Genomic DNA, 26,210 nt, shown 5'->3' with positions numbered 1-26,210 from the left:
TGGGCACTGGAAGAGTTTCCCAGGCAAGTGGTCACAGCACCAAGCGTAGCAGAGCTCAGGGTGTGTTTGGACAGCTCTCGCAGGCACGAGAGTTTGTTTGCATTATTGGGGATTGTTGGGGCTGTCCTGTGCAGAGCCAGGAGCTGGACTCGACTCGTGAATATTGTGTCACTCTGTGACGCTGTCACTCTCCAACACCGGCCCCGCCATCGCCCGCCTCAGCTCCCCTCACGTGGGCATCCCTGCGGCGGACGCCTGGGCGCCCCCGTAGCCCGCCCGCCCTCATCCAGCAACGCCCCCCGCCCGTCCCCCACCTTCCAGAGGCCACGCCCCTCGTTGCATATTCATGACCAACACGCCCACGGCCCGAGGACGCCACGCCTCTTGATACATATTCACAACCCACACCACACGTACCCCCGGGAGGCCACGCCCCTCTCGCTGCATATTCATGACCCCGGGGGCGGGAGGGGGCGGAAGCGGAAGCGGAAGCGGGTGCCGGTTCCCGAGGACCCGGTATAAAGCGGCCGCCGCTGCCCGGTGCCGCCGCGCTCGCGCCGCCGTCAGTGACCTCGTCCCTTCCCTCCCTCATTCCCCCCCGGCGCCACCGCCGCCGCCTCCCCCCTCCGCCGCACGGAGCAGGTCCCGGGTGCTGGGGGAGACCCGGGGGCAGGTAAGGGGGGCGGCGGGAGCTGGGGCTGTGAGGGGTGTCTGGAGTGAGGACGGCGTGTGGAGGCGAGGGGCGGCTGAGGAGCTGTGGGGTGACGGGGATGAGGGGCTGGGGAAGGCGAGGAAGGGTTTTGGGTGAGGGGGCTGAGGGGCTGGTAAAGGCGAGGAAGGGTTTAGAGTGAGAAGGTCGTGAGAGTAAGGGAGATGAGGGGCTCGTGAAAGTGAGGAAAGGTTTGGGGTGAGGGAGATGAGGGGCTGGTAAAGGTGAGAAGGGCTTGGGGGGAGAAGGTCGTGAGGGGCTGGTGAAGATGAGAAAGGTTTGGAGTTAGGGGCTGAGAAGTCTTTTGGGTGAAGAAGTTATGGGACTGGAAAGGTGAGAGGGTTGAGGAGCTTTGGGATGTAGGTGTATGAAGTCGTGTAGATGGGAAGGCAATGAGGATCTTGGGGGTGAGGGACCTGTTAGGCTGCAGAGGTGGAAATTGGAAAAGCCATGTGCTGTGGTGAGAAATTGGGTCAAAGGAGATACGGGGCTACAGAGGCTGGGAAGGGATGAGGAATGAATAGAGAAATGAGTAAGGAGAGACTTGTTTGGGGTGTCTGAGATAGCCATCTCATTCTCATCAGAATTCATTAAGTGCCCCTTTAGGACTGTGTTGGGTGGAGACTGCGCTGGAAGAGGACTTAACAAAGGGACCAAAGATGTCAATTAGTGTACCTTTTCAGACTGTTAAACTTCAGTAGTCTTCCATTTGAATAATTCCACACTTAATCTGTCACCTGATCTCAACGCTTTATCACAAAACAATTGAGTCTCTCCTTGCCTGATATGATGGTGGGAGTGTACTGGGGGAAGAAATTTACTTCCAACTTTGCTCTTAAACCTCCATGAGTGCAGCAGTTTTCCTTAAGATCATGTTATCAGTGATCTGCAACTCTTAACATGCCTTAATTTAGCACCTTTAGCAGGTGCAGAAACTCTGCTTGACCTTGAAAAATACTCTCTATCCATGGGGCAGTTTTCTGTTGGAGTGCTTTGCCTTCAGTATTCTCTAGGTATGAGAGGGGAAAAAAGGAGGGGAGGAAAAGATTTTGCCGAGGCTCTGACTTGGCATTGGGTGTGGGGAGCGAAGCAATGTTGCTGGAGCCTGGCTAATTCAGGAACTTAAAAATGGGAAAGGATAGGAAAGATATTGCAGGATATTGAATGTTAGACAGGGGAGATGTTTTCTCCTGCAGGAAAAGAAATGTTACAAGAATTGGATCTGCAAGGAGAGGCAGCACTAGGTACAGAGCACAGACAAATAAGTGCACCATTATGAGGATCCGTGGGAAGGAATTGCACTGTTACAGCATGTATCCTCTCTGCTCTGCAAAAACTGCTCCAGTGTGAGCTGCATCATGTTCCGCTGCTGTGATCAGACAGTGCTACTAAAATATTTAATGAAGTATGGCTTGAGCAGGTGCTTGAGCTCAAAGAGTGAGCTCTGGTGAATACTTTCTGATTCCCTCCCCGAGTCAGGCTTTTTGATAAATATCTAGCAGAGGGGGGTTCCTGATGTGATTGTACTGCCGTGGCTTGTGTGACTTCTTCCCTCCTACCAGTACTGTGAAAGATAAGGTCTTCCTTGCTTGGTTTGTTTAGTGATTATACTGGATTGGTGAAATGTTCAACGTGCCTAATTTTTCCCTTCCTAAATAAGGGAAGAGGTTTCAGACAAGAGATTAAACTATTTACTTGACACTTTGGCTATAAATGCTTACAGAAGTGCTTTTTACTGTAAGTTTGAAAAGCTGACACTACCTTAAACTCTTAAAGATGCATCCAGTAGTCTCTGATGCATCCAAAAACATCTGTGAGTTCCTGTTTATGTCAAAGGTAGTGGCAGCTGCTGTCTTGGAAGTGAGAGCTTCATTCCTCTATTAATGAGATTAAATTGGATACTTAAGGGAGTTTTCATGACAAAATAACAATTTCCATGATGTAATGGGTGGGATCAGTGGAACAACTTCTATTTTAGTTAGCTATTTGTAGTGTCAGAGGCTGGTTTACATGGGTTGGCTTGTGCCTCTGAGCAAGTAAATGATAGCTGTTCCTGTGTTCAATTATGTATGACTGAGGCATCTTCAGCAAAAGGAAAATGTGTGGTTCTAGAGATAAACCCTCCTGTGTAACTGTGGGTTAACTCCTGCAGGAGAGCCTGCTGCTCTCTGGGATCTGTTGCTGAGAAAGGAATGAGCAGTATCTGCTGACGTGATCTTGCTCGGATGCTGTGGGGACTGCCTGCAATCGAGGGCAATCCTCTCCCTCCAAGCTGAAATGTGCCAAAAAAAAAATCAGTCTGTTTTAAATACAGTTGTATTGTGCTGCCTTGCACTGCCAAGGGAGGTTGTTTTCTGCTGGAGGTGTCCTTAGTTAGTCTTGAGAAGATGACAGGAACACTGACTGATAGCTGGTGAACCTGCTGCTCATACTGTCTTGTGTTACAACAAAGCTCAAGAAGTGCAGCTTTGTTCACGTGCCTTTTCAGTGGGGCAGCACAAGTGGAATATTTTTGTGGCTTCCAGTGAAGCGTGGTGTAACTCTTGACTGAAACAATGCACATGCTTGTACATCTAAGTGCATGTGACCTTAAGTTTTCACACTGAAGCAAGTGTTGAGCCTGTTTGAGGAGCTTTCTGAAGTAACTGTCTTGATTCCTTCAGGTGGAAATCCAGGTTCTGAGAGAGCAGGCTGAAGCTGGACCTGTCTCACAGGGCTGTGACTCCCCAGGTTAATTACCTCTAAACTAACTCCAGTCCTGGATTCTCTGGCAGCTAGAAAGTTAAGACTTGGTAATACTTGTTTGTATGCTGAGGCAGGAATGCATGGACTCTGCCTCTATCCCTGTATAAACTTAAATGGATCATTTATAAAAGCAGAGAGAATATTAGCATTGGATGGTACCTGCAGAGTAATTCACCAGTGAACCTGCATCTAATGTTTGAAAAACTTTCTTGCAATCAAAATATGTTGCCAACTGAGCAGCTTAGAAAAGATGTTGAAGCTTTAAGGGGTCATGAATTCCTGGGTGGGAAGATGATGGCTGGAACGACCTGCCAGGTAGTGCCTGCAGTCGTGAACACAGCTGCATGTAACACTTGAGGACTTTCAGCAGACACTGATTTAAGCTATAAACAGTTCCTTTACACAAAAGCATTTGATCTTGTCTAGCTTAGTCTGTAAACTCTGCTTGTGATGCACCACTTATTTGAGCACTTTATGACTTCCAGCATCAATTCCTAGAGTAGAAAGCCAGTTCCACTAGCAGAATGTGGGCACTGCTACTTGCATGTTGAGCAAAAACAGTGAAATCCTTCACACTGCCTATCACAAGAAGCTCGAGCTGGCAGTTGCTCTTGAGCTTAACTTGTGGTTTGTAGCTCCTCTGCCCCTCTAACAACATAAGCCATCCTAAAATAATTTCATCAAATGATCAAGCAGTATCTGTTGAGCCACAGTGTGTGTGTGCTGGTGTCATGTTTGACATGAAAACAAGCTTCACTTGCCCTTCAAACTGACAGCAATGCTATAGGCTACTTTTAATAGTATAAAAGCATGCTGAACAGAGGCAAAGCTAATGGAGCTTTCCACCTGCTCTGCCAGGAGAACCCTGTGGAAGTGACAAGGCTGTTGTGATGGAGGAGGAAGCTTTAGCAGCTTGGAGAGTAATGAGTAACATGAAGAACTGTTTGTGCTGTGTTTTAGTTTTGCAAGGGTCACTCCCATGACCTTTATATCTGTAATACTTGCAAGATCCCAGGCTGTGACCTATTCCAACTATAGGCATAAGATTCACCAAAACTCCAACAGAACAGGCTTGTGTGCAGTTGTTTCCCTTAGAGATTGGTTAACTGATCTGAAAGCTATTCTGTGTGAGCTCATGGTCTTCAGCTTAGTGTCAGCCTTTCTGAACACTTTGATTCTGCAATAGTCCATTGACTTGGGGATTACAGAGTGCAGAGGGCATTGCTTAGCTTAATATACCAATACTAAACTGACATGAGTGAAACAACACTTTTCCTAAGCAGAGCATTACACCTGCCCAGTAATGGCTGTATCAAGTCCAATAAACTTGCTAGCTGTTGTGTGTTTAAGGCTCCATGCAAAACCAGAAAACAATCCCGTTGTCAAAGTTGAAGCAGAATGCTGTCAGGATGAGTGGTGCATGTGTAGCTTGACAGCTGATGTTTCAACCTGAGAGTCACCTTTCAGACAGGAGATCCTGGGCAGCCCAGAAACCAAGCATGGAAGCAGACATGGTTAAGCTGTGGAGTGTTGTGAACTAGGGACTGCGTGCTTTCAGTGAGCTGCTGCTGTCAGGTGACTGTTACGGTCAGCAGCTTATCAGTTACCCACACATCTTGCAGTTGGGTCACAGCCCTGCCCAGAGAAACTACCCAAAACTTCCACTGGTAAACAGATATTATATCCTGCATTTGGGACTGTCAGGGGCTCTTGTATCCAAGCACTGAGTAATTACTGCTTTTCTAAATAAACTGGTTACTCTTTAGTGTGGTAAAGAAGCATAATATTCCTCCAAGTGACACAAGGTACTCTGCATGCAAAAGAGCTGATTTCCTGCTATGAAATCTAGGCCTCCAATAGAGTTGCCCAAGACTGAATTTGCCTTGAGTGAAAAGCTGGGCTTTGGGCATCTCAGTGATGGGTTCAGAGCACTGCAGTGTCTGAGCCATGGAGTGGTTTGTGCTGTGACCTAACTGGCACATGGTGGCTATTAACTAAAGCCCCTTCTTGCTGGTACTTCCAACAAGTGCTGTGCAGTCATTTAGACTGCAGCTGGCATACGGCTTTGTAACAACTCAGGACAAGCAGCCAGGTTTCCTCATCAAACTTGCTCTTGGCAAGTGCCTCTGGCAAGCATCAGGACACAAGGCTTTTGTTGGGTAATGATTGGGTTTGGCTTAAGAGCTGCTCCTGACCCTGGTTTGGCTCTTGCTGGCATGTATTCTGCTCAAAACATGAATCTCAATCTATAGATGATGGGAAGTTGGTCTCTATAATGTGGACCACTACCAAAACTTAAGACCCAGTTAAAGATGGGGAAGACTTGATTTCCAGGACTCCCATTTATGGAGGATAAAGACTATTAAACTTCAGCTTTAGGAGACCTGGCTGGCCTGACACTTCAGGCTTGACTCAATCTCTTTTGCAGTGTTATATGAAGACTGACTAATCTGGTGGCCTGAGGTGTTCTGGGAGGGGACTGAGACATACTTTCCTTGCACGACTGAAATTGTCAGTCAATAGCTGCTGCTCATGTAGCAAGGCACAAAAGGGTAGGAGATAAAGCTTAGTCCTAAGAGTAAGCCAAAGATACTTTTAAGAAAATTCTAGTGTGTAAGTGGCAGCAGGAAGGTGTTACCCTGAATTGTTTTGCTGAACTCTGTTTCGAGTGGATTTTGTCAGTATTCTGGGGAGAGAAGGTTGGTTCTCTCAGCAGAGTGGAGAGAGGACCTAGTTTCCTCATCTTGTTTTAAATGAGAGCTCTAATGTTTTTGTAACTGAAATTGAAACCAGTGTTATGCTGACCCTGCATATTTTCTATCCTCTGCTGGCTGGCCTGGACTACTTCTGCATGCAGTGTAGTTCATTTATTTTGGAGACTTGAAAACAAGCCATTATCACCCTTCAGTGCCAGATAAATAAATGATCTAACTGGGGGCCGAACCCGGTGTTCTTTTACAAAAGCACAACTGCATGTCACTCTTATCTTCTGCATTCTGCCCTTGCATATATGATCAATCTTTCTGGACCCCATCCAGAAACCAGTGGCTTAACCCAGCAAGCGATGACTGCAGAGCAGTCAGATTTCTGTGCCACTTAATTTCCTATCATCACTTACACACAGCAAATGGTCTTTCAGAATACGTTTAAATGAGCACTGTTTAGCCTACAACTTTCTTATCAATCACATGGAAGTACAAATAACAGAAACAGGAGTCAACTCTTAAGTCGTCTTGATGCTGGATCTGTGCTTCCAGGTAACTTTAGGGGGTTGATTTTTTGTTAGGTCTTTTTTTTTGGGGGGGGGGGGGTGGGGGGGGGATGAAGGCAGAGTAAAAAATACTCCTCCCATTTTATGAGGGGAATATCTGAGCAAGTACACTGGCCTGAGCAGTCTGGCTCCGGGTACTCCCAGAGGAGTGATTTGACAGTTTGAACTATTGCTCCTTAGAGTAGTGTGGCTGGCCAGCTAACTCCCAAGAGTTCAAAAAATAACCCAAAACAAATGCACAGTTTGCTTTAACACCAGCACTTCTAGTGCACATCCCGTTTGCTGTCTGATTCGTATCTGGGGGAATCAGTTTGTGATGTAGGCTTGTTCTTTTTCTTGGCTCTTGTTCTGCTTCTAACTTTGGTGTAGAGGGAAAAGGCTTCCACTTCTCAGTGCACAGGTACCCTAATTGTTTCCAACATCATAGCACTTCCACCTCTCTAAAAGTCAAATTCCCTTAGATTAACTGAAAAAAGAGAGTGAATGGGCAGTTACCTATTCCATTCATGTTCCTACAGTCATTTCTGGCCTTACAGTTGGAACTTTTTCTGCTGCTTTGTTTTCAAATCACCTTTCCATTTTGTCATCTTCCAGGTACAGTCTGTTCAAAACTCTCATTATGCAGCTGCATAGCAGATCTTTCAGTCTACTGAAGAAATGGAATTGAATCAGATGAGGTGTGTCCCCTTCCAGACAACTGCTTTGGAATAGTTTGTGTGACAGTTGAGGGTGCCAGTTGAAAATAAGCCTTTTGACCCTACAGCACTAGTGGGATCCCTAATCTTCTTTGTATGCATATGACCAGGACACTACCACAGCTGTTCAGTTCTGTAGTAGCCCCCAATTAAGCTGTATAGAAAAGGGTGTGGATTCTCATACAGTGAATTTTGTGCTAACATCAGATGCCTGTGTGTCTAGTGAGTTTGGTATTATATTGTTAGTAAGTCTTTTATTGGTTAGGATCAGCAGGGTATATTTGTGGACAAGTAATAGTCTTGGTGTGATGACTTAAGATAAAGCCTCACTACTCTGTCCCAGGGTATTCTTAGCCTGTTCATGGCTAGATCTCTGTAACATCACTTTGTCAATGTAAAACCTAATGAGTCTCAGGGATGTACAGAATAAACTTGACTCTGTTCCTTGAGCAATTTCACTGCATCACCCTACCTCTTTGTGGTGAAGATACACATAAACAAAAAAGCTCCAGTGCTCAATTACTGCAAGCTACGAAACATGTACATTCATCAGACTACAAACTTCCAGTTCATTCCAGCAGCCCAACACTGCATGGCATTTCCCTCAACTGCACTTAGTAGTTTTCTCTTCTTCATTAACTATGCTCCTAAATTAACACGTTCTAAGAGATCAGTTCCAGTTCTTTGTTAAGGCTGGTTACTGAATAACTGGTTGTAATTAATGCCTGAATTTATCACTGGTACAATGCTGGCTACACTGTTCCCTGTGCTTCAGCCTCTTTAAGAAGCTCTTTGTCAACAGACTCCCTGTCTGGGTGACTCTGTGAGGAGTCTGTGTATTGCTGAGTATCTCACTTGCAGGATCCTCCAATGAACCTGGTAAGTTGCCCTGATTGTAGATCACAGCCTCGTTCTGTCTGTTTGGAACTTAGTAACTGATGTGTCCTTGATGGCCTTTTCTGACCTTTGAAGTTTTAGGGGCTACCCACTGACAAAGCCACGCTGCGAAGTGGTCCATGGTCAAACATCACTACCAGAGAAAGCTTTCAGTCCCTACATGCAATTATTGTATTGACTGGAGATACATATATATATATATACACACACCATAGGTTACAAAACACAAATTCTTTAAGTAGGGAATAAGATTTCAGCTTTACATGCAGAAATTGCTGCTGTCGAAATGATTTGGAGATCTTGCCCTAGAAGATGGGATAAGAAAGTTCCTGCAGTTCTGTGCTTCAGGCATTCACAGTAAAGTTGCTTTCTCTGTGAAAAAAAATAGTATGAAATAGAGATGTTGGTAGTGGTTCTCCAAGCTTTAATACTAAAGGTATGTTTTCTAATACAGGCACGTGTTTGAATACTTCAGCTCTGTATTTATAATACCTTCACTATGCACTATCCTCTCCTTGCATCTAAATGAATGTGGTCAGGGTGGAAGTACTGTGCAAATGAAAGCAACACTTGGTTTATCTCCAGTAGCAGCATTCAGTTCATTAATATTGCATTTCCCTGTAACTTAGTGGAAGCCTGCCTGTGTCAAAATATTAAATAAAAATGGATTCCTTATTTTTGCATTAATGACTGTCCAGCATAATTTTTAATTCTTACCTGATGCAGTTATGCTCATGCCATTATAATACTTCATTTTCTTACTCACTGTTGATGTAGGGATTAAATAACTTCCTTTCTCATTGTCTGGGTAATAGTCATATCTTTTCAGAGAATGAGAATAACAAGAACACTGGCCAATTCTTGGCTTTCACCAGAGAAATTTTTAAAATATTGGACTGGACTGAGAGGAAAGCAGGAAGTCAAGGCTGGAAACTTCTCTACTCCATTCTATCTGATAAAGCAAGCAAGAGCCCAGAATTTTCCTTCATTAATTTGTTGGTCTCACAGGATAAACTGGAGCTCAAAGTTGCTTGATGTGAGCAGCAGAGACTAAAGCTACACAAGTCTGTCTTTTTGCATCTGAAAGGGCTTAGGCTTGTAATAATGCTGTGGCCCTTCCAGCCTTGCAGGGAATAATGAAAATACAGCAGGCTTACATGAGCAATGAATACATCCTACATTGTTTATACGTGGGCTTGTAATTTCATGTTAGATCTTCACTCCCTTCTAAGACTTCTAAGAAGTTTAGTCGCAGAATTAAACTGTAGATCGTGCAGCAAAAGCCTGAAAGTCTGATAAGCTTTTTTTCATGAGGTAGGTGGGGAGTTTCACTCCCAGCATATGTGGGGAAGATGTATCCAAAGTGACAGACAGGTGCCACTGCTCACAGACTGGTGGGATTCAGCTGTGGCTGCAACATTGAACTGCTGGTGCTTCTGAAATAGTTTAATCTCAGCAAATGGTTGTCAGGCTTGCTTCTCATGGTAGGGAGTGTTTAATAAAAAGCATATGAGAAGGCACATACATGTGTGCAGTTTGTTTTCTGTTCAGCAAAGAAATCTGGGATCAAGCCTCTCAGGATCCTACCCAGATGGCTGATTTAGCCCATGTGTTCTAAAGTAAACTGGAGTCTGTTTTGATTACACCGTTCTTCAGAAGGAATTCACTTTTCATACCTGGGGAATTTGTCTATGCTAATTTCAGTTCCACGTTTTGAAGGCTGAGTTTTGCTTTCCTTGCCAATGAAAGTTTAAGCCTGGTTGATGCTCATTGTAAGGTGACAAGTATTCTTTCATTGGGTAAAATACAGAATACAGCTGCACATTTTATATTCATTGTGTTTTTCCAGTCTTCATGTATGAGTGGTGAGCAAGGGCACACAAAGTCCTCAGAGGAAAATGAAAAAGCTTTCGTAGCAAAAACTTGTTTGAGTTATGCACACTGCTGTTCACATTTCTACAGATAAGTAGGAAGAATTTTACAGGCACCATGTGAACTCTTTTCCTGCAGGTTTTATTTTTTCCTGATAAACTAAGACATTTTTATCCCCTAACTCTCTATCCAAATTAAGTTAATGTAAACTGACTGCAGCTTGATTGAAAACCAGAATACAAGTTAAGGATAGTAATGTGTCACATCATGGCTGTTTTAATGTGGAACTGAAACTTAAATTTAAATATCTTTTGGCTTAAAAGGAAAGGTTTCAAACAAAATGGAAGTGACCTTTTGAATTATGCCTGTTTTACTATATTATCGCATGTACTTCTCCAGAGAAGTCTGTGGATCAAAAGTCTGCCCATGTGTTCTCCAGAAATCTTTATATAGAGGTAGTACATTGAACTTTGAAATTTGTTAGTGGAAGAATAAAAACTTAACAGGATGATAAATGGATTTCACTTAACAGGGATGTGGTAGCCCTGTTTTATCTGTTAAATCTTGACGGCTGTACTAAGCAACATTAAATTATTTCAAATCTATTTAGGCTCTTAAAACCTAAAACAGTTAGGGATATATTATGGTTAACTGGTGATTGCTTTAATCAAATCTTATTCCTCCTGAAAATCTGTCAGGTGATTCTTCAAACAATAAAAACATTAGTTTATTGCATATGCAGGTCCTGTAATTGAAAAAGTAAAATGACTAAGCACAATGTTCTCAGTAAAGCCACCAAAATAAAATACAGCCCAGAAGGGCAAGCCATGCATTTCATTAAAATAAGGTTCAGTGACCATGCAATTTATCACCCTAAGGGCTTCCTTACTCTGACAAGTGACTAACGTGTAAAATGTCAAATATCTCTGTACTGAACAGTAACTTGCAATAACTTTAGGATTTTGTTAGTCAAATGCTAGATGTACTTTCCTGTTCACAAGCTACAAGAAATGAATAGTTTTCTTCCTCAGCTTCCTGTGTTAGTGCTGAAGACTCACACCTACACATTCAGCACATGCAAATATCTGTGCCTTTGTGGGCTCTGGGAGATGGGAAACTGTGCTCACAAGTGAAGATGAAAGAATGGCAGGGAGCAACCTCAGCTTGTAGAGCCATGAGAAGTTGATCCATCAGTGGGGCAAGGAAGGAGTGAACCTGCTGGTTGTCCTCCCAATGATGGATAAGAGAACTTCTGTTACCCATTGCATCTAGTAAATATTCTCTAATTCTGTTACAACTCGGGCCAATCATTACTTTCCTGATGGAGAGATCACATCACGTTGTTCTTTCAACAGCTTCTACATTTGAAACCCTCTGTCAAGACTTTGTTTAGAAATAATCTCATGCCCTTCAGACCTTGTAGTCATGTCTTCTGGTTCCTGTCCTTTTGATTATTTCCTCTCTGTTTTTTCTGCTTGGCTCAGTTTGATGTACAGCATGCTTTGCTCACTGAAGTGTTTGGCTTGAATGTTGTTGTGCTTGATGAGGAATCATTTGTCATATGAGGTGATCCTCACCTCTAAAAGAACATTAGGACGAAAGTGAGAATATCTCCTTTCAACAGGATGTACTGACTTGAGTTGTGCTTCTCTGCTGGAATCCACAGGTCTTCCTAAAAAATGTGCAATCCCTTCTCTAAACCACTATCAGGAAGCAGTGTTTGAATAAATATTTGTTAGGTTTTTGGTTTTTTTCACACTATGCTTTTGAATCCTTACAGAGAGATCCCTGTTCAGTAAACCTGATCTCAATGCATGGGCTGATAATATTTTTGGACCAACACTAGAAAGCTCCTGAACCCTTGGGAATACTGCTTTGGAATACTCCAGCTACTCTTCACAGCAAAATTTGTGGAAGCTGTTGTAATGTCCTCTGAGTGTCCCACCCACTTTAGTGATGGTTTCATCAGACAGAGCCTGAATATATTCAGGGGTGCATGGCACATCCTACTGCTTATTAATAAGACTTGTGAAATCCTACATGATTGCTAATTTATTAAAACCTTCAAGTGTTTCAGAGTTGGATTTCCCTGGAAGACTTCCAGAGTGACCTAATTCAGGCAATTCTACTTGTCTAGAATCAGTTCTAAAATCTCTTCCTTGAACCAGAGGCCTATGACAAGCTATCCAATATGCTAAAGTACTTACACAAGGCTTTTAGAAATTCTAGGCAAAGTTCATGTCACTAGGATAACTGCCAGTTGCTCAAAACCTTATTCACTTCATATTTTTGGTTTGCTTGCTCTTAACAGCTGTATACTTCAAGCAGGTATAGCACTTCAAATACTTAGGACTATATGCATCCACTATATGAAGGTAACAACTTCTTGTCTGCTTTTCAAGGACTTGGGGTGGTAGAGTTGAATGGCAAGTCTATTAATTTCAACAAAACACTACTTACAAGCACCTTGCAGACAATGAGACAGCAAAATAGTTCAGGAATGAGTGTCATATCCCTTATCAATTTCACGTGTGATAAATGGATTTAGCTGGTTGTGATGTTAGAGAAAGGAATCTCTAAGTGTTAACTATCTTCATTGGAACTGGGGTGGAAGCCAAGCCACTATCTTGTACCAGAATAAACTGATAAGAGAAAGTATTCTGTTAAAAGTAGAGCAGTTGTTTAAAGAAATAGTCTGAAGATGTAAAACTCTTTGAAAATTTGAAATTAGGTAACATGTGCAGTATTCATTCAAGCACCTGACTTTAGTTTTATAACTTTAACTCATCCCCTGGTAGACATGACAACTGTTCTCCTGGTCTCCTCAATTTCTTCCCATAGATGCAAGGCTTTGATTTCTTCTGCAGCACAGAAAGAGAACATCCCTTTGAAATTTATCTAGTCAGAAACACCAAACAGCTTTAGCCAAGTGTATGTGCGCTCCCATCATCCTTTGTCTGACCTCTGCCATTAGTGATACTCCTTCCTTGGGATGCTGCTGTGGGTAATTGCCATCTCCTGGAAGATAAGCATCAAGACAGTTTTGAAAATGGAGAAATTTAATACATTAATTGCAAGTAGAATCTTGCATTAATAAGTTGCAAGTTGATTAGGAGTTGACAGATCTGGAAATGTGACATCTGGAATACTGTGAGGTCAGGCTCAGCTTTCTAGAGAACCAGTGAGAAGACTCTGCATCCATTATACTTTTAGGATCAGAGAACAGAAAGCTCTGAGAGCTTACAGAGCTGAATCCCTATCTTGTGGTGTGCCTGTTCCCAACAGCTGCTGCCAAACCATAAAGATGATAAAACCACAGAAAAAACTAGAGACTAAAACTCTTATTCTGGTATTTCTTCTGCCATCTGAGCAGAGCAGCAGAGATGAATCCAGACTGAATGTGAGTGGAGCAAGATGAGGAAAAGTCAGTGATGGAACCACAAACTTTAAGTGCTATAATAAAGGTGTGTGGATGACAGATTATGAATGAGAGCTATTTAACTTAACTCTCTTCATGAAGCCCACGCTCTTGCTAGATACTTTTACTCAAGTTTAGAGAATGCTCCTGTTAGTCTGTTGAGATGCATAAGCAGGTAGCCTCAGAGCACTGAAGGCAGCATTCACTGATCAGCTCACAGCTTGGCGAGTTCTTCCTCTGTTCTGTGAATAGGCCTACAGTCCCTGAGCTGAGAGGTCCTTTAATGTTAGGTGCCTGTTAGACTAATTCTAAAGATTTATCTGAGCAAAATGTTGCTGTTCCTGTTTATCCTTCAAATCAGCACCCACTCTCCAAGCTGTAGTAGGTGTTCCTTTTAAAATTATTAGGAGATAATCAGTCCTGAATTGGAGCTGTAGCTGTTATTTGCACCTACTCAGTCTGTGGAGTCCCTTTTATATTCCTTCCTCTGAAGATAGCTTACACAAGCTGCACGTGTATTTTGGTGTCTCTTTAAACAATAAAGGCACAAAGCCAAATTTATCTTGTTGGGTGTTCAGGTTACTACTTCTTTCTCTGGATTTCCCCCTTGGCTTGAGATTTCAGGATCTATCCAGGGTAATAGAATGAGCAAAAGAGATTGCTTGTTCTCTGAGTGCACTTTGCAGAGAGGATCCCATCCCTTTCTGAGCATATTAGATGTCAAGTAGGATAACCTGCCAGCTCAGCTGTTACACTTCAGTATCAAACTACTTTGTGCACTTCAGTTCTGGTGTTTCCTTCATTGTTTTGCTCTTCAAATATGCTGCTTTCAGTGCCTGCACACATTAAAGCAGCTCTGCCTACTTAGAGAAATACCTGTGATATTATCTGACCACAAATTCATTCTGCCTCTGAGAATGATCTGGAAAGGCACTCCAGCTGGTGTGCAATTAGCCTTGCATAAAGAAACAACCACTAGATTACGTTTGTTTTCTAAACAATCAAGCTTGTATAGGCTGAACCTCTCACTGCCCTGTTCTTTATGTCAGCAACCCTGTATCTATAGAATGACTCAAGTGCAAACACTTTGAATCTTACAGCTAAATTGACATTGGCTATGACTTGTTGATTTTAAATACCTTTTTAATGCAGAGAAACTCTCCCCTTCCTAGAAGAAGCCTGCCTAGTCCTGTAGACACTATTGCAACAATGTTTTTGTTCTCATGGATATTCAAGAAAAGCTGCTTTAGCATGTGAAAGATTAATTCACTGAGGATGTTTTAGGTAATCCATCTGTGTTATCTGATAGTAACCTCCAACAAAATGCTTTTGGGAGACTAGATGCCTTTCAAACAGCATTTGCTTGTTGTTCTGGGTGGGTTGGTTTTGGTTTTGTTTGGCGGGAGGTGGGAATAATAGCTCACAGGGGTAACCAATGTTCAAGGTATTTAAATGTACATTAGCATCTCTACTGCCTTTACAACATGCTTGTGGTAGTCCCAGCTGCCTTGTAACAAATAGTTACAGTGCAGCTGCTGAAACCATTGATTCCTCTTACCCACTCTGCCTTGGAAACTTGTCTCTGTGGGGACTTAGAGAGGTGCAAGACCCATGATCTGGATGAAATGAGGATGCTTAAAGTTCCATGGATGAGATCTGCCGCCATCTCACAGTGCAGCTTTGTCCCTTGGGTTATATGTAGAGTTTCCCTTGGAGGATGGCAGCTGAGTGTTTTGCAGGAAGCATGCAGGAAAAGTTGTTGGGACTGACAGAGCATGACTGAATTGTCTGACTGTGACAGAGCTAAACCGAGACTGGGAGTTGGGTTTGCTTTCAAATATTTTCACCTGCAAGAACTTATATAGTGATTGCACTGATGTGACAGCAGGGTACAAACACTTCTCTGGTGCAGGAGTGCTGCAGGTCTCACCCCAGAGTGGTCCAGATGTCTGCTGTTGAAGTGGCATGGAGGCTGGAGCTTGTGCATTCTCTAAGAGGAGAACAGTTGACAGTCATTCCCAAATTAGGTAAAAATGCCAAATTTTGCAAGCCTTTGCCAAGTATTTCATCGTTCTCCAGAGTCACAAATGGAAGAGGTTTGTGTCCTCTAAATATTGCCCTGCTAGCTGGTCTTCATGTATCAAGTCCAGCTGCCAAGCACTTGTAACCTCTTATTATTTTAGTGTACATGTCAGTAAATATCTTATCCTGACAGTTCTAACAGGGTTAGAGCTTGGCAAAACACATTCTAAAATAGCATTTGTTCATTGTCCAAAATCAAAATGTCCTGATCAAGCTGCTCTTAAATGTGGCCATCAGCTTTCTATGGGGCTGCTTATAAACCAGCTATCTAAAGCATATTATTTGCAGTAAAATGGATGGTTTGTAACTTGGCCAAAATACAGTCTGTTTATTACCTGTATTTCTGTATCCTATAAGGTGTAACTTTTATGTGGTGTGGGTTCCCTACTTTGTTAAAAGTACTGGTTGTGGAAGTTCTTACTGTATTGATCCTAAATGCTGTAAATAAGGTCTGAAATCAGTGTGGTGATGCAACCCTTTTAAGTGCTGATTTATCCATATTATTGACCAAACAGTAATTCTCTGATTTTAAGGTTTAATAGTTATTTGGGTTAAGAGGGGATTCTTAATTTTGTCGTGTTTTGTAATTATACACCTTACTTTAAAAATACAGGCTGTGCATCACAGCTAGGTCAGTTCAAATGTTTATTTAAATAATTGAGAAACTAAATCAAATAGCTCTACCTCATGGCAGTGTACATAAACACGTCTGTCACGCTGGTATTTGGGACAGCCTCAAAAACTGGAGCAGGGATCTGCTCAAGTGCTCCAGCAATACTTTTTATGGAGTGTGCTCTCTCAACGTTTGTTTGTAATTATTTGTGCTGCTTAAGGGAGGCGCTGGAGATGTTTGCCGAAGGTGCTGCACCCTAAACCTGCAGTTGACTCTATTAGCACCACCTCATGCATCATAGGTGTGGGGCCAGAGGGGTGGAAAGCAGCTCTTTTACCACACCCTTTGCAGGAGGTTTAGGAGGAGGTGGTATTCTTTTGGTGCCAGGAAGTAAAATAAGAAATAAATGTTATCTCTAAACACCTTTTATTCCTTTCTTTCAGTACTGAAGTGATGAGCTCCATTTAATACTTCATCAGGGGATGTTAGAGTATTTTCCTTGGCTCAGATGGAGGGAAGCTCGGCAAAGCTTGCGTGGGGAAGGGAAGGAATCTCTCTCCCTTGTGCTGACAGGAAACAATTTCCAGCAATCGTAATGAGTTGGTGTGGGCTCAAACTACAGGTTAGGCTGTAAATGCTGATTTTTTTACCAAGCAGTCATGGTGATGAGGTTCCCCTTTGATCTGCGAGTCCACTCAAGGCAAAATGAGAGCACTTAGTGCAAGATAATATAACCAGTTACCTATACTTGTTTACAAACCCTTTGGAGAATCTGAAATGTGAGAAACCCTCTTCTGAGATGTTTTGGTTTTTCTCTGAGGGAGTAATTATTTCCTCAGACTTAGTAAAATCTGGTCAAAACCTGACTTCTATATCTTTGTTGGAGGGTGAACAAAATTCTAGGGATGTTTTCAAAAGCTTCCTTTAACAGAGTTTTCTGAGATTGAATGATGGTAATGCGTTTAGGGACTGGTAATTGAAGATAATTCCAATGAATTAGACTTTGCAGACATTAATGATATGCTAGAGGAAGTCGGCTTATGAAGATCTATGCTGTGCTCTTTTTTTGTCTTGATCTATTGAATAGCTTCTGTAATTGTCTAATACATATTCTGTCAGTATTTGGGTTTCTTAAGTATTTGCAGCCTGAAGAAACCAGCCTGTGAATTTTCAGGCAGTGAATATGATTAGTTTAAATGCCAGTATGTGAAAATAATGTGCTTTTCACAGTAGCATCTGCAAGGGATGTCTAAATTTACAGATTGGATAAATTTGTGGATGAATATTCATGCAAAACTCTAGTCTTAACCTATTATAGAGAGTATTTCTTATTCTGGAGAATCAGCAAAGGTTGCTCTGGTGTATTCCATTTTCCCCACTGCAGTCGGAAGGACAGCCTTGGTGAAAGAACTTGCAAAAAAAAAATGCTACTAGTATCATTCTTGCACCACCAGTAGTGCTGGGTTAGACATTGCCCTTCCTTCAGCAGGAAGGTGGGATTGGTGCAGTTAATCCACTTGGTTATGTATTAAGATGTTCGCTGATGATAGTCTTAATTTTGTTTTCCTCTGTTCTACTTCATAGAGACAGAGGGAACAAATTAATTTAATTCTGATGTGAGATAACATTTGGGGTCAACATGGTTTAAAAACTTGAGAATCTTTTAATAGGACATTCCAAGCTGGACCATAGCTTTAGCTCAGGCCAGACTGAAGTTTGTGCCTATCTGACTAAATCAGTGAGTTTTCTTAGTGGCTTGCAGCAGTGTCAGCCCATAACAGCATGTTTGCACACTGGCCTGAGTGATCTCTGTCCCCATGAGGTTTTGAGTTTTGTGCTTTTGTGGTGACTTGGTTGTTAGCTTTTGGTTTTGAAAGCTGTTAGTGCTTGCTGTCTTGCCCTTTACCTAATTTTGGGTGTAGAACCTGCTAATTGGAGATGCAGCCATCACAAATCAGGCATGTCTATGTCTTTGCTGTGCTGGCTTCTTAGTGCCCGTTTTCTTCCCAGCATCCCCGGTCTCAGCTGTTACGTTTCCCATTAGCTCTGAGGGCTTCTCTACTGCTATTTACTCGTGTACTCCCTTAGCTGTTTACTTGTTTCATGTATCTGTATTAATAAACATGAAGGTAACATGAGTATATATGACTTTTTTACCTATCAGTAAATCAAAATGCAAGTTAAATCAGATAATGCCACCTCTCTAGTTTAACAAAATGAAGTATTTCCTACTAAAAACAGCAGCAGCCGTGATTTAACAATGTAATCTGATCTAATATTAGTAACAGGCTGTGCCTTTAGGGAGCAGTATAATATCCAATTCACTGAATTAAAGTCTGTCTCACATTAAATTCTGGATCCCTCTTAAAAAGATGGCTTCCCAGAATTGTTTCAGTAATTGCATAAAGACCCATGATTTCCTACATATTTTTCCCAGTAATGAATGGAGAAATTCTGTTGGCCCCCAAAATACAAATAATGATGAATAGTGCTGTCTTACAAAGCTGTTCTCCCTGATGTCACAAGCACCTTCACCTCTCCACCTTACCTCTTGAGCTCTCTATTCCTCCTCATGAGTCTGGGAAGGAAAATTCCCATCACGGGAGCTTGTCATGTCCAGATTGCCATCTCTGACTGTATCACCACATCTTCCAGCAGGAACCAAAATCTTACTCTTGGTCATTTACCAAATAAGCTGTGTGGGGGTGGAAAGAGGGTCCCAAGAAAACCAAGGGGGTTCTATTCAAGGCCATGCATTATGGGAAGAAGGAAGCAGGAAACCCTATGGAAGATTTAACTTAGGCAAGGCTGGAGTTTGTAAGCCTGTATGTGGCAGGCTCTAAGAATTTCTGGAATTTTGTATAAATACTGAGGAAAGGGTGCAACAAGTCTTCATTAACTCTTCCAAAATCAAGCTGTCCACACCCTTCCTTTTATGTTTTGGATTGTGGTTTGGATATTTATTTGTTGGGGGAGTAGAGGATGTCAGATGTTCAGTGTTAAGAGTAGAAAAGCTGCCAGCATCATCTGCTTCTCTTAGATGAATTTGTATTTGAAACATCGTGTTTTGGCTTAAACAGCAAGGTTGTAAAAGACATCAACTGACTTACAGTGTGTGAAGAGTCCTGAAGGCAGGCAAAAGTTTGTGTTGGAAGGAGTGGGAAAAATGCTGTTTCTTCGTGTGAGGTGGATTGCTTCATATTGTTTCAATTCACAACGTGCTGCAGAATTACTTACCCCTGCCCAGACCTTGCTTCTGCGGCCTAAATTGTGTGGTAGCTTCAAAAGTAGGTCATGATGCAAAAACACTGTGCTGTTTCCAGTGGCTCTTTTTTTTTTTTTTTTTTTTAATTTTTTTTCTTTTTTTTTTTTTTTTTTTTTTTTGTTTTTTTTTTTTGTTTTTTTTTTCAAATCTCAGGTTTCAAGATGAACTTGCTAAGAATCTGACCTGCAGTCAGTATTAGTCATAAGGTTGTTTGGGCACGATGTCCTTGTAGAAGAAGCTGGTTTATGCTGTTGTGTTTCAATGCCTTTGATTACCTAAATGATGAATTAGATGTTAGGACATGTCAAATGTGGTTCTTTATTGCACCCAGTTAGCCTTAACCTTTTTCCTTTGGCAGGGTTTTAGTGATTCATAACAGGCCAGTCTGGTGTAATGTAAGACTGTTTTAAAGTGAGAAGTTGACTTTCAGGATCTGGAGGTAACATAGCTCATATATGGAAATGTTGTTAAGTAATACATGATACAACTGAAGTTTAGAAAAATTATTCCTGAGCAACTGTAGTCTTCCTCCTCTGATAGGGTTAATACAATTCTCTTTTTAGAAAGTAGTAGCTACAAAGCTTTCAATGTTTGCATTTAGCTGTCAGAAGTCTTAATGGGAATTGAAACAACTGCCTGCCTATAATTGCTGCCCTTTTGAAGCAAAGGCCTTATGACTCACCTATACAGAAAGTCACAGAGTTTGTCTGCACCTTTATGATGGAACAACTTCATCAGATCACAGAAGGATACAGCCCTTCCTCTGAACTTCAAGTAGGGTAGTTAAGCACATTTATCCTGCAGGGCCAAAACTTCCAGGTATGTGTTCTAGATGCTTTTCTTCCTAGTGCAGTGACTGAACACTTGAGTATTGACATGGGCCAAAAAACATCCCTTGTCACCAGTTCTGTTACTATAAACAGCAGCTAATTATTAGCAACAGAGCCACAAAACTTCCAGGGAGAAAATAACTGCCTGTTGGCCAAGCAAGTGGTGTTCTGCCTTGCATCTGGCAAGGAGAATACAAGAGAGCTCTCCCAGCATGCCTGAGGTTCCTTCTGCCTTCTGCACAGCAGGTGTCTGGAGCTGGGCAGATGAGTTTGCTTTTTGACCTTGTAGCCGCAGGGACCCACCAACACCTCCTTTCCTCTGTGAGCTGCAATTTCACTTTGGCTTTGGGTATTGCTGCCCAAAGGGTCACTTCCAGCTGCTCCTGTGCCTCTCTGTTATGATGGTATGGATCCCTGAAGCCAACAGGGTTTTATAAAGGATTTCTTTAGCTGCTTGGATATGTTTTTGTCAGCTTCGTTTTCAGCCTGGATCAGTTACAGTGTCTGGTTCACTGCTGTGCTGCTCGTGTGGCTGCACAGGAAGCAGTGGGAGTAAGGAACAAGGGGCAAAGAAAAGGAAGAACAGAATGGTGCTCTTAGGGGAAGTACTTGTTTATACCAGCTTAAAGAATGAGAAACCTAAAGTGTAAGCAGTGGAATAAGCTGGTAATGTATTTTATGTGATATTTCTTTACAAAATCAGTTGCTTGATCTTACAGAGTAGTTTTTAATGTATTTTGAGAATGGACAAGGCTTTGTAAGGTGGTGCAGCCACCTTGCAGAGGGATTGAAGGTCGGCCTTGCCTTTAAGAACTGCTCTTTTACAGCAGTGTTCTCTTTGTTGGAGCACAGAGCATTTGAACTCAAAACACCAGCAATTATGCTTGGACAAAAGCCATTTTACTCTTGAAAAGGCACAAGCCCAAACGATGTGTCCTTTCACAAGCCAGTCAGATGCTGAAGCAGAACCCATTGTCCACTTTGCATTGAATTGTGGAAGGAATAACAAGTGATGTTTGTCTGCAACATGGCGGTAGAAGTGCTCAGCCAAACTTTATTCAACCTGGAGAAAAGACAGATAAACTCTGAATGCCTTTCTTTCTATGCTAATATTAAAGCTAATCTTAAATCAATCTAGATAACTCTTCAAGATATAGCCAGATTACTTGAAAACCTGAGCATAAACCAGCTTGGCAGAAAAGTATTTGACAAATAAATGGAATGACTGGGCACTTACAGGCTTGTTAATCTGACATGATTCACAGGTGAAATAGTGTGGTTGCTAGCATGGATGTCTGTGGGATGCACTCATTGAAGCATTGGAAGAGGATAAGTTGTAAGGCTCCGGGAGGAACAAAAATCTTCTCTTATTAATTAGACTGGCAGCTTGTGCAGTCTTACACTTTTTTCAAAGTAAATATTTGAATATTTCATGAAGAAGTACACCTACTAGGGTGTAGGCTTTGTTGTTTGGGGCTTTTTGGTGTATTGAGCAGAATGGATCACTGACAGGTCCTAATGTGACAATGACAACTGTGACCAGAATTATTAAAGCTTATTTAAATTCTGTAATGACTGATAAATTGATTCTTAGCTATTTTCCCTTATGAAGGTAGTGATAAATGAAAAGTCATTGTATGCAATGATGGCTCAAGGTGTCTCTTCATCCTTCCTTTCCTCATCAAAAAGGTAAAATTCTTTTAAACCATAGAATCTTTGAATTAGAGTATTTCCAACATCATTAAAAAGTTAATTCCTGTGAGCAAAACTGAATGCAGTTCTTCATTATTTGAGACAGCTTTGGTCAGTCTGTATCCTTGCATGTAAAAGAGAGTCATGATAATGGAAGAGGCAGATCTTGAAGACAGGCGATAACTGCATGAATGACTGGAAGTTAATGCAATAAACTTCAAAGAAGAGGATGAGATAAGGGTTAGTTTCTCTGTTCAATCCTCTCCTTTTTTCCTTAGATATTCAGTAGTGTTGGACAGAAGTATTTCCATCATTTTCAGTTTGCTCATTCCAGTTTTTCATAGGCTGTGCTTGTTTTTCTCATTGTCTTGGGTTTTTTTAATTAGTGCATACCACCTCTTCTGAGATTATTTCTTACACCAGTAAATGCCTGAGGGAATGCCTGATTGCGATTACCTGAAATGTGCACAATTACTCCACAACTTGCAGTCATATGCTTTGGCACTGGTTCAGAAATTCTAGTTACTTGTCAAACAGTGCATTCCAATTCCTTGTTAGCAAGAGAGATCTGGAAACATGCATCAAAAATAGTTCAGTCTTAAACGATTTGGGCAGGATCACTGTTAACCTCATTTTATTTTGGTATTGATGGGTGTGCTACCAGTCTGCTGACCTCCAGATGGTGGCATCACAAATGCAGGAACACTGCTTGTCAAACCCCCAAGACCTGAATTTAAAAACATACTGAGAAGTGTGATAGAAGTCATTTGCCTGAGGCATCATGTTGGATAATTATGTAGCATGAGCTCTTTGTGCATCCTAAGCATCACAGTGCTTCCTAGGGAAAAGAAAACCATTGAATTTTGTGGACTACAGATATGACCTATATAACACTTCCTCTTCTTTGGCAAACCTTGAGGAAAGGCAGTGATTTTCCTTTGGTTCTTTGATGGTTCACAGGCTCTGTCTGTGAAGAGCACCTATTTGAGGCTCAGGATTATTGACTTGTCAAGCCTGTAACATGTTTTGTGTTTGACACAGTCATATTATGCCTCAGTGGAATGTAGGTAGTAAAAGTATAACAAAGATAGGATTGCAAGCAATTTGAGAAGCTTTATAAAATTTTGCTTACAGATTAGGTTTTGGACTATATTACTCATCTGTTTTGTTGTAATATTAACTATTGCTTTATATGTTTTTGTCATTGCTGAAATATGGCCAAAGGTCAGAGTGAAATATGTGGAATTAAGCTGACAAAGAGACAGTGTCATCAGTCCCCTTCCCCCATAAACACTTGGCAAGATCAGAAATATTTCTGTATCTAAAGTTCTCTTCACATCCAACCTGTGTACAATGCCCAACAGGAATCTCTTCCCATGAATGAAATTCTTCATTCTACTGCGTTATTTGTTGTTAGTTATGAAAATACCCTTGAAAACCAGCCATGAAAAACAATTAGTGTTGGATGTAGACATCAGAGAATTCTGCATTGGTATTTTAATCCATCTTCTCTTCAGGTGCCCTTTACTTTGGAGTTCTTTGCTGCATAAAGGCCTCTGTTATATTTATTTCCCTCAGGTAAATGAATTTGTCTCCTTCTTTGAGAAGAAAGAATGCCAGTATTCAATCTTGCCAAATTCAAAATGAACTTGGAAAAAAAGAAGCAGAATATATATCAGTCTAAAATGAACATGAACACAACTGAGCAGGGCTTAGGAAAGAACTGCAGACCTTTCTGAGGCTCTTGTTATTCTCTGGCTCTTGTGTTAGACGTGCACTTGGAGTCAGATGAAAGTGCTGCAGGAAGTCTAGCATTATGCTTACCACAAAATTGACATAATGGAACAGTAATTCTCTGTTCTTTTAGATAAAACCTGTCCATTGTGCCTCCTCCTATTGCACTTGAACACTGTAACTGCTTTTTTCTGGCATGTTTAAAATATGCTGTTCTTATCTGTGTCAATTACAGCTTCAAAGTCTACCTCCATCTACCACCCATTATTCCTGGCTCTTAAATTATCTGATCACTCCCCATCATCTTCCACTTCAGAAATAACTTTTTCAGTCATCCCTTAAGAGCCTTGCTCAAATGGGCTAAATCTCTGATATCTGCTTTTGTCCTCCCTCTTTATCCTTTCCCAGGTCAAATGCTCGTGGCTTGGTGTCATCCTCCTTGCCATGTGCAGGCTGCCCCAGTGCATCACAGAATATTCTGGAGTGATGAACTGCCTTCCTCAGTGCCTCACCCTGGAACTGCATATGGAAGGAGGTGTTTAGGGAAAGAGAATTAAATCCTTCACAGGAGGGGAAATCAGGCATGAGAAAACAGTAGAGACTTTAAACCAGATTGTGCAGGAGAGTTAATCCATGAGCCTTAGTCTGTAATGCAACATACATGTTCTGCTGAGTTTTGGATAATAGTAGCTAACGTGTATACTTTCAAATTGTACTGAATGTCGTGATGCCTGAGTCTGCCAGCAGTTAAATGTTTTATGACTAGTCTGTAATTAAAATAATTGCCCCTACACCAGAACATGTATTTTGTAGGCTTTACTCACTCAGAACTTGTGTTATGTAAGGTGGATGAGTTTTTTTATTACTCAGAGTATTTTACATTTATGATAAACTACTTACATCTTAATATCTGTTAATTCTGAGTGGGTAGAGAAATGCATTCCAAGTCCTTTTTGTTCTGAGCTATTTAATGCTTACAGATAAAACCTTGAACTTAAAACTTGGTTTACACTACTTGTTCAGTAAGTCATTTTAACTTTCTTGTGGAATTTAAATAAAAATAAAATTTTAATATTATTTTGTTCTTGAGGTAAAATAAAATTTTAGTATTATTTTGTTCTTGAGGTGATCAAATGTGAGAATTCCAGTTATCTTGGGGAATCTGGAAGAAGAAAAGATGTGTACCAAAAAAGATGCTTTTGAATGGAAGAATAAAATACGTGCAATAAACAACTCTCAGGAGGGCATCAGCAGGAGGGAGTGCTCAAGATGGTGATCTCAGGATGCACGTTTAGTAGAACAGTGTCTCAGGTCCCACTGAAACAGAGCTGCTCTTATGATGTGCTTTGAACACCAAACATGGCAGCTGTTTCCTAAGGCTCAGTTTTAGGCTCACCACTTAAAGATCTGGTGTGTGCTCAAGCCCACAAAGAGTTTTTGTTGCCACAACTGAAGAGACAGGGAATTGCAGTGTGGGGACTTCTACTGAGGCCAGCTTTGCTGCCAGAGCCAGCATTTCATGGAACCATATCCCTGAGGGGTTTTGTCCTGGGGTCACAGCTCAGTCACCCTGTGTGCAGAGATGTAAACATGCATCCTTCTAATACAAACTTTATGTAATCTGACTTTTTATGAGATACTTTGTTTTCTTCTCCTAAGTGCTTAAACACATTTTGATTGGCATGGTGCAGTATTTGTACATCTGCTCAGATTTCCTCTATGGCACAAAGGAGGGAAAGGTACAAAAGAAGCTTGTCTTACCTGATTAGAATATATTTTAATAATTTTAATGTGGAAGATTCTGCAGCACTAATTTCAGCAGCCTCTCAGGATGTAGGAGTAAGATGATCTGGTCTTGTGTGCAGAAAGAAGATGAATTCATATGCTGTGTATATCTTCATTAAAGTTTAAATATTTAAATATTAATCCTTAGTTATATTCATAATGGCTTATTTTGCTCATGCTTCCTTGAGAAATATCTTCAGTATAAAATGGTGTGATAGTTACTGCAAAGTAACTTGCAGCTTCCAAAAGTCTAAATGGAGATGTGTGTGTGACCATGGTAATTGATGAATCATCTTCCTGGCATAGAACTGGAATATCCTATGCTGTTTCTGAAATGTAACCTGCTTTAAATTTCCCAGAATTTTAATCTTGTGCTTGGTGTTCTGAGGATCTTGGACAAGTACCCTGACATTCTTCTGTGGCTTTGTGTAGGACCACAAACCAGAGGAACTGGAGTACAGTAAAGGCATCATTTAAATACAAGGCACAACTGCTTTTGAATGGAAAGTGCAGAGGTAGGAGGGAACGTGGAATAAAGGACCCTACGCTAGGCAAGGACAATGGAAAGCATGAAGCAGGAAATAGGTTATATGGTTAAGGGG

The 26,210-nt window shown here is 41.5% G+C and overlaps 1 protein-coding gene across 2 annotated transcripts in view; it reads left to right on the top strand.

Annotated features, from left to right (window-relative positions):
• The first annotated feature begins 599 nt into the window (after positions 1 to 599).
• The window catches only part of SLC45A4 (solute carrier family 45 member 4), a 62,527-nt gene continuing 36,916 nt past the window's right edge, over positions 600 to 26,210 (top strand). Inside the window, exon 1 of one of the 2 annotated variants that reach the window (XM_053943211.1) lies at positions 600 to 673. The gene's annotated coding sequence lies outside the window, so the exon portion shown is untranslated. Of the gene's footprint in view, positions 674 to 15,600; positions 15,635 to 26,210 lie in introns of those variants that run through there. The other variant, XM_053943218.1, reaches the window with a different exon arrangement.

This window comes from Vidua chalybeata, chromosome 1 (genome assembly GCF_026979565.1).
Source record: "Vidua chalybeata isolate OUT-0048 chromosome 1, bVidCha1 merged haplotype, whole genome shotgun sequence".
NCBI lineage: Eukaryota > Metazoa > Chordata > Aves > Passeriformes > Viduidae > Vidua > Vidua chalybeata.
The sequence above is the reverse complement of the archived record's forward strand: the minus strand, read 5'-3'. Positions and strand labels throughout refer to the sequence as shown.